The following is a 7,835-nucleotide window of genomic DNA, read 5'->3' as shown; positions in this document are numbered from 1 at the left end:
GGCCGAGGGGGGCTCTCCGGAGCCCGGCAGGCGCGGAGGGGGCAGCCCGGGGTCGGGGGCGCAGGGCGAAGGGGTCCCGGCTGCTCGGTAGCTCCGGCTGCCCCGTGTCCAGCCCCGGCTCTGTCTGCGAGCACCCGGCTCCCCAGCACCGTCCCAGCCCGGCCGGCTCCCCCCCGGCCCGGCCCCCCTCCAGCCCTGCCCGGCCCCCCCGGCCCGCCCCACTGCCCGGCCCCCGTCCAGCCCTGCCCGCCCCGGGCCCCCCCACTGACCACTCCAGCCCTGCCCGGCCCTCGTCCGGCCCGCCCCACTGCCCGGCCCCCGTCCAGCCCTGCCCGCCCCGGGCCCCCCCACTGACCCCTCCAGCCCTGTCCGGCCCCCGTCCAGCCCTGCCCGCCCGTCCCCCCCCCCCCCGACCCCCCCAGCCCGGCCCGGTCCCCCTCCATCCCTGCCCGTCCCCCGTCCAGCCCTGCCCATCCCGCCCCGGCCCCCCCACTGCCCTCCCAGCCCTGCCCCCCCAGCACGCCCCCCCCCCACTGCCTCCTCCCGCCCGGCCCGGCCCCCCTCCAGCCCTGCCCCCCCCCACTGCCCCGTACTCCCTCCAGCCCTGGCCCCCCACTGCCCCCTCCAGCCCTGGCCACCCCTACCCCTCTCATCCTTCCCTTCCCTCCCCTCCCCTCCCCACCACACCCCAGTCTTGCCCTGCTCGCCCCAGCCCTGCCCTCCTCTCCCCCCTCCTCGGCCGGGAGACCCGCCCCTTCCTACGCCCCTGCCCACTCCTCCCACCCGGAGATCTCAGCCCCCCACTCACACCTGCAGCCCCCCCCAGCTCCGCTCCACCCCCCTGCCTCGCTCCTTACCCAGCTGGGAGACCACTCCCCTCTACCCCCCCCACACACACACACACTCCCACCCCTCCCTGGGAGACCCAGTTTCCTGCACACTCTGCCCCTAACCGCCCCTCCCCCCACCTGACCCACAGCCTGATCTCTCCCCCCACTCAAAAATCCCCTCCCCCCAGAGATGCCCTTCCTCCTTTCACCCCTCCCAAGCCCTCCCCCACGACACTTTCCAGGTGAGACCCACCCCAGTGCCACCTCCCTCTCCTGGCTCAGAGCCCCCCATCTCCTAGCAACCCCCCCACTAACCCAGGAACCCCCCCATCTCCTAGCAGTCCCCGCCCCCGCTCATGCAGGGAACCCCCCAGGCCCTGGGGGGTGCTGTAGGAAATGGGGCTCCCCCTGCTGGGTGTACTTGGAGGGAGGGGGAGCTAATTACTTACACACACACACACACACACACACACACACACACACACACACACACACAGTGCCCTGGACTGCACCCATCCCTGCCCCCTAGCAGGGACACAGCCCCTGGGCTGCAAAATCCAGACTGGCTCAGGGGGGCGGGGAATGGGGCAGGGGCTTGTCCCCTCCAGGGGGTGCCGGCTCCCATCCGGCCCCAGGGCAGGGACTGGCCAGTTTGGGGGTGGGAGCCAGGAGGCCTCCATCTCCCCGGCACAGCCCATCGGTCAGGGTTGGGTGCTGCCTCCTGGCAGGGCAGAGGGGCCAGCGAGCCGAACCCCTGATCCCCCCCAGAGCCGATCAGCCGGGCCAGCCCCTGCGCCTTCCCCTCCCTCCCCGTCAGCAGCTTCCCTGAAATAGCACCCGGGGGTCCCTGCCCAGGGCCCCTGCCGCACGGGGTGTGTGTGGGATGTGTGGATGTGTGTGGGGGGTGCGTGGATGTGGGGGTCCCTGCCCAGGGCCCCTGCAGCACGGAGTGTGTGTGGGATGTGTGGATGTGTGGAGGGGGTGCGTGGATGTGGGGGTGCCTGCCCAGGGCCCCTGCAGCACGGGGTGTGGGTGTGTGGATGTGTGGAGGGTGTGCGTGGATGTGGGGGTCCCTGCCCAGGGCCCCTGCAGCACGGAGTGTGTGTGGGATGTGTGGATGTGTGGAGGGGGTGCGTGGATGTGGGGGTCCCTGCCCAGGGCCCCTGCAGCACGGAGTGTGTGTGGGATGTGTGGATGTGTGGAGGGGGTGCGTGGATGTGGGGGTCCCTGCCCAGGGCCCCTGCCGCACGGGGTGTGGGTGTGTGGATGTGTGGAGGGGGTGCGTGGATGTGGGGGTCCCTGCCCAGGGCCCCTGCAGCACGGAGTGTGTGTGGGATGTGTGGATGTGTGGAGGGGGTGCGTGGATGTGGGGGGCCCTGCCCAGGGCCCCTGCAGCACGGGGTGTGTGGGGTGTGTGGGTGTGTGGATGTGTGGAGGGGGTGCGTGGATGTGGGGGGCCCTGCCCAGGGCCCCTGCAGCACGGGGTGTGTGTGGGATGTGTGGATGTGTGTGGGGGGTGCGTGGATGTGGGGGTCCCTGCCCAGGGCCCCGCCGCACGGGGTGTGGGTGTGTGGATGTGTGGAGGGGGTGCGTGGATGTGGGGGGCCCTGCCCAGGGCCCCTGCAGCACGGCGGGGGTCACGCACAAGCACAGATAATTGTGCATGAGTGACCCTGTGCGTGCAGGTGCCCACAAATCCATGTGCTGCACTGGGAGCTGTGCTGGTGAGCCCGTGTGTGCGGCTAGAGGTGTGAGTGTCTGCTCACAGCCTGGATGACAGCGTGTGTGTGTGCACATGCGTGTGTTAGCATGCCCGAGGGTGTATGTCAGTGTGCACACGTGTGTCAGTGTGCATGTGGGCGCTGGCAGCAATGGAGGGGTGGGGAAGGACACGCTTCTGGACGAGGCCCTGGCCTGGCTGGTTTGATCCCTGGCTCCGCCGGGCCCCACAGCACGTCACTGGGGCTCTCTGGGCCTCAGCCCCCACCCCGTCCCTCCGGGGCCCCACACTTGGTCTGTGCAAGGGGGTGGGGGGGGTGAAGGCACAATATGTGGGTGGGAGGCACGAGGGTCCCATCCCCTCCCCCCTCAGCAGGACCACCGGCTCCCCTGGAAATGGCCTAGTGATCACGGCGGCCGTGTGCACTAGTGAGTGTGTAATCATGCACGAGTGTGCATGTTGCAGGCACGTGTATGTGTGAGGCTGGGCACGCGCATGTGACTGTGGGTGTGCACGCATACGCCTGCCACCTGGAACACCCTCTTCATCACTGCCCAGGGCCTGTCCTGGCCCAGCCCCAGTCACCATCCAGCACCCGCTCAATGCCATCGCTCACTCAGTACCGTCGTACACCAGCCCTCCACCCCCCCTGCTGGCTCCAAGTTGCCCCCACGCGGGAGGGGTAGATCCCCACAGACAGCCACAGAACTACCCCCCCCCGCCCGAACCCGCCTCCCCACTCACCCATACTGGGACACCAGCCCCGGCCGCAGGGACAGACACCACGATCGCCCAGTTCTGCTCATGCCCTCGGCATCTCCTGACACCGGCCGGACGCTGGCCCCGGGGGCTGACCCAGCCCGGCCGCTCTCAGGCTGCCGGTGCACCAGGCTCAGCCTGTCCCGCTGCCCCAGCAACACGGCATCGGGGCCTAGTGCCCCCCGTCTGTCTCTGTCTCCGGGGGGCCCTTGGCCTGGCCTTACGCTGTAACCACTGGGGCTGGGGCTTTGCTCTGGGTTTGTGCCGCGCCTGGCGCAACAGAGCTGGAGTCCCCGCGCTACCATAATACAGCTAGCAAATACCAACAGCCAGCGGGGCACCCAGCACTGGGGGGAGAACAGCCTGCCCTGCGGCTCCCCGCCCGCACACCGGAGACACCCCAGCTCCCTGGAAATCCATCGGTGCTGCCCCCTGTGGGAGACTAGAGCCCCTGGGACAAGCCCCTGCTGCCGCTAGCTCGCCCAGCTCCTGGGCCCCAGCCCGGTGCTCCCGCCATGCCCTGCATGTGGGGGAAGGAGACACGGGGGGAAGACCCATGGGAGGAAGGCACGGGGGGGAGGGGGGCGACAGGAAAGCCGCCGTGCCCAGGAGACTCCAGCCCAGCCCAGCCCGAGGTATATTTGGATCCAGAGCTCCGTCCCCAAGCTGTAATCAAGGCTCTGTAATTAGCCAGCACTTCCCCTAGGAACCAGGGGCCCGGCCTTGAGGGTGGGAGGCTGGAACAGATGGAGACTGAGCCTGAAAATAGAAGGGGAAGGCTGGGATGAGGGGACCCCGGGGGGAGGGGCAGGCGGAGGTTGGGGGAGGGGAAGATTGGGGGAAGGCTGGGATGAGGGGACCCTGGGGGGAGGGGCAGGCTGAGGGGGAGGTTGGGGGAGGGGAAGGCTGGGGGAAGGCTGGGATGAGGGGACCCCGGGGGGAGGGGCAGGCGGAGGTTGGGGGAGGGGAAGGTTGGGGGAAGGCTGGGATGAGGGGACCCCGGGGGGAGGGGCAGGCTGAGGTTGGGGAAGGTTGGGGGAGGGCTGGGATGGGGGGACCCGGGGGGAGGGGCAGGCTGAGGTTGGGGAAGGTTGGGGGAGGGCTGGGATGAGGGGACCCCAGGGGGAGGGGCAGGCTGAGGTTGGGGGAGGGGAAGGGGGAGGTTGGGGGGATGGAAGGGGGGAGCAAGCTGGCTGGGAGGAGGAGACAGGAGGGAAAGGACAGGGGCCGGCAGGGGAGGGGGCCGGTTGGGAGGGGCAGGGGCAGGTGGGGGGCCAGTGGGGGAGGCAGGGGGAGCCCTGTCTGAGGCCCAGGGCCAGGTCTCTGACTCAGGGCAGCCCCACCCCAGCGCCCGCAATGACAGGCTCCCCGGTAATTGCAGCCTGGCTCGGCCTGCCCCAGGGAGGCTCCCAGAGCCACCCACATCCGCCCAGAGCTGCCCATACCCTCGGCCGGGGGGCGGGGGTCATGGCCCAGCGGGGACAACGCTAGCTTGGGGGTAGGTGCACGGGGAGCAGGCACGCGGGGAGGTGGGAGACAGAACCCCGGGGTCAGGGGGATCCCACGGGGGAAGGCTGGACCCTGGTGTCCCGGGTCCCACCGGCTGGGCGCAGGGGGTGGTTGGTTCCTGAGCTGCCAAGGGTCAAAGCCCCGCTGGCCTCTGCCGGGGGCTGTTTGAGGCGCTTGCCCCCTGGGATGGGGGGAGGGGGGTTGTGGTTCGTGGCTGGGCCCCGGCCCAGCAGCCAGACAGCCGGGCCGTTCATGCCCTGCACAGAGCTGCCTCTGTCCGCCCTGCGGATAAACACGGCACCGAGACGCTGCCCAGGTTCAAAGGGGCCCCCGCCCGGCCAGCTCCCAGCCACGGGGCGGGGCTCTGCGCTGGGACGGGGTGGGTGCCATGGTAGCCTGGCTGGGAACAGGCCCCCCACTGTCCGTGAGGCAGGGAACATCCTGCAGGGGGCGGGGCCTGCGTGGGAATCACACGGCCACCCCGTGTGCACTTGTGTGCGTTGCACTAGTGTGTGCGAGGGAGTCGTGTGTGTCTGGCGAGGCGCGTGTGCTTGGCATATGTCAGTGCATGTGCTGTGTGTGTGTGTGTGCGTGTGCGCGCGCGTGTGTGTGTGTGTGTGCATGCCCACAGGTGGACGGATTCATGCTGGCCACTGAGTTTCAGAGGCCGGCTCGTCTGTGCACAAGTGTGCGCTTTGCACCAACGCCTGTTTCTCCGAGGGCACGTTGGGTTGTGCACGTCTGCACCTGCTTCCAGGGCTCCCGCCAGGGTGGAGTGGGTCTGCAGCGCTGGATCTCCCATAACTGGGGGCCAGATGGGGTCCCTGAACGGGGGGCAGCTACCTCTGCTGGAGCCCTGTCTTGGGTCCCCCCCTGCCCCGCTCCAGCCCCCCAGGGGGACAAACACCAGTAACCCACAGACACCCCCCATCTAACACTCACCCACACAGACGCTCCCCCCCCACCGGCTATTTTGGGAGATGGGAGTTTGCTCTGGGCTGGGACCAGAAATAGACACTGTGGCTGGAGGGGAGGCACCATTCCCTGCACGCCCCCACTCCCACCCCCACCCCCGCCTGCCTTGATCCAGCCCCAGGCCCGGGGACTGGCTGGCTGGGGGACCGGGGGGGGGGGGAAGGGACATGGGGCCTTTCCCCTCTAGGGGGCACCTGGGACCCAGTGTCACCCACTCCTGTAGGAGTCCCTTACCCCCAGTACCACAGACCCTCCCCCAGCACAAGGGATCAACCCCACCTAATATCCCAGCCCCCCCACACACGGGGGGGCGAGAGTTTAGAGCCCCCAATCCTGCCTCCTCCCTCCAACAGCTAACAAGGCTGGGAGGGGGGGAGGTGGGGGGGCCCGATCCTGCCCCCAGCGGTTCTCTGGGCTGGGGAGGAACAGACCGAGGGGCCCGATCCTGCCCCGGCTGCTCTCAGGGCTGGGGGGGGGAACAGACCGAGGGGCCCGATCCTGCCCCCAGCTGCTCTCTGGGCTGGGGAGGAACAGACCGAGGGGCCCGATCCTGCCCCCAGCCAGCCCACTGGCGCGAGGTCTGCGCGGGGTCCCCGGCCCGGCAGGTGAGCTCCGCTCCGGGCACAGGGCAGCTCTGAGCGGGGCCCAGGCCGGCTGAACAAAGCCCCCCTTGTCCGCCCCCCCACACCCGGCTCAGACAAGCCCCATTGATGAGACACAGCGGGGTCACCTCGGGCCATGGGAAGGGGTGTTTCCTGGCGGGGGGAGGGACCCCACGGGGACCGGCTGGCTGCGACTCGGCTCTCGCTGCAGCGGGATCCCCCCCCCTCATGTAAGGGCAGGGGATAGCTGGGGGGGAGGCTGTGTGCACAAGGGGGGGGCACGGGGGGTGGAAAGGACTTGGCTGTGCGGGGGGGTCACATGTCCCTACAGCAGAGGGGAGGTGTCAGGGGACCCAGCTGTGCAGGGATGGGGGGTGAGGTGTCCCTGCAGCAAGGGGGGGGGGGGGGGAAGCTGTGCCGGGATGGGGGGGAGGAGGTGTCCCTGCAGCGGGGGGAAGGGGGAGCTGTGCAGGGATGGGGGGAGTCAGGTGTCCCTGCAGCAAGGGGGGGGAGCTGTGCCGGGATGGGGGGTGAGGTGTCCCTGCAGCAGGGGGGGCATGGGGGGTGCTGATCTCTTGTGGATAGAGATGGAGGCCACGGCTCGGGGGGGGTCCCTGCGGTCCAGGCAGACTGGAGAAGCAAGCGCGGATGGGGGGGCAGGAGACTAAATAGAACCATCCCTGCCCCCGACATCCCTCCTGGATTGTCACCCTGGAGAAGAATCAACACCCCCCCCCCCCCCCGACAGTGTGAATCACCCCACAACTGTTCCCCCCATCCCAGCCGGGGGTCACAGCTCAGCCCCAGGCAGTGGGACCATCGCACCCCACCCTGATGAGCCGGGGAGTCACTCAGGCACCCCCCCATAGGCCCCCTGGATCCCAGTTTGAACCATCCTTCCTCTCCCCCGCCTCCCAACCCGGGTCCAGTTGTGGACCATGCCCCCTCCCCCCCTCCTGGTCTCTTCCAGCCCCCCACCTCAGTCAAAGTTTGGACTATCTCCCCCCCTGCCCCCAGGGTCCCAGTGCCCCCACCAGGTCCCTGTCCCCCCATGTCAGAGAAACATCCCTTCCCAGGGTCCCCGAGGAACACCCCCTGCCCCCCACGGTCCCAGTCTGCACGGGACACCCCCGGGGCCCCGGCATGTCACCACCAGGGGGAGGCGCTGTCTGTGGTTGAGAAGCAGCAGCTTTAATCACTGTAACTCCAAAGCAAGGGGGGGGGGGCGGGTTAATAATAATAAAAGCGAAAATAACGGGGGGAGGGGCGTGCGGGGGGGAAGGGCCGAGCGCAACGGGGGACGCTGCTAAGGCAGGGCCCCCGCCCGACACACCCCTACCCCCACAGCAACTCAAACAAGCTGTCCAAGCAGGGGTGCCCCCCAGACCCTGCAAACGGGGGGGGGGGGGGGGGAGTGACATTCCTGCCACCCCCGATTCA

The sequence above is a fragment of the Emys orbicularis genome, chromosome 13, assembly GCF_028017835.1.
Source record: "Emys orbicularis isolate rEmyOrb1 chromosome 13, rEmyOrb1.hap1, whole genome shotgun sequence".
Classification (NCBI taxonomy): domain Eukaryota; kingdom Metazoa; phylum Chordata; order Testudines; family Emydidae; genus Emys; species Emys orbicularis.
Note: the sequence above shows the minus strand (reverse complement) of the source record.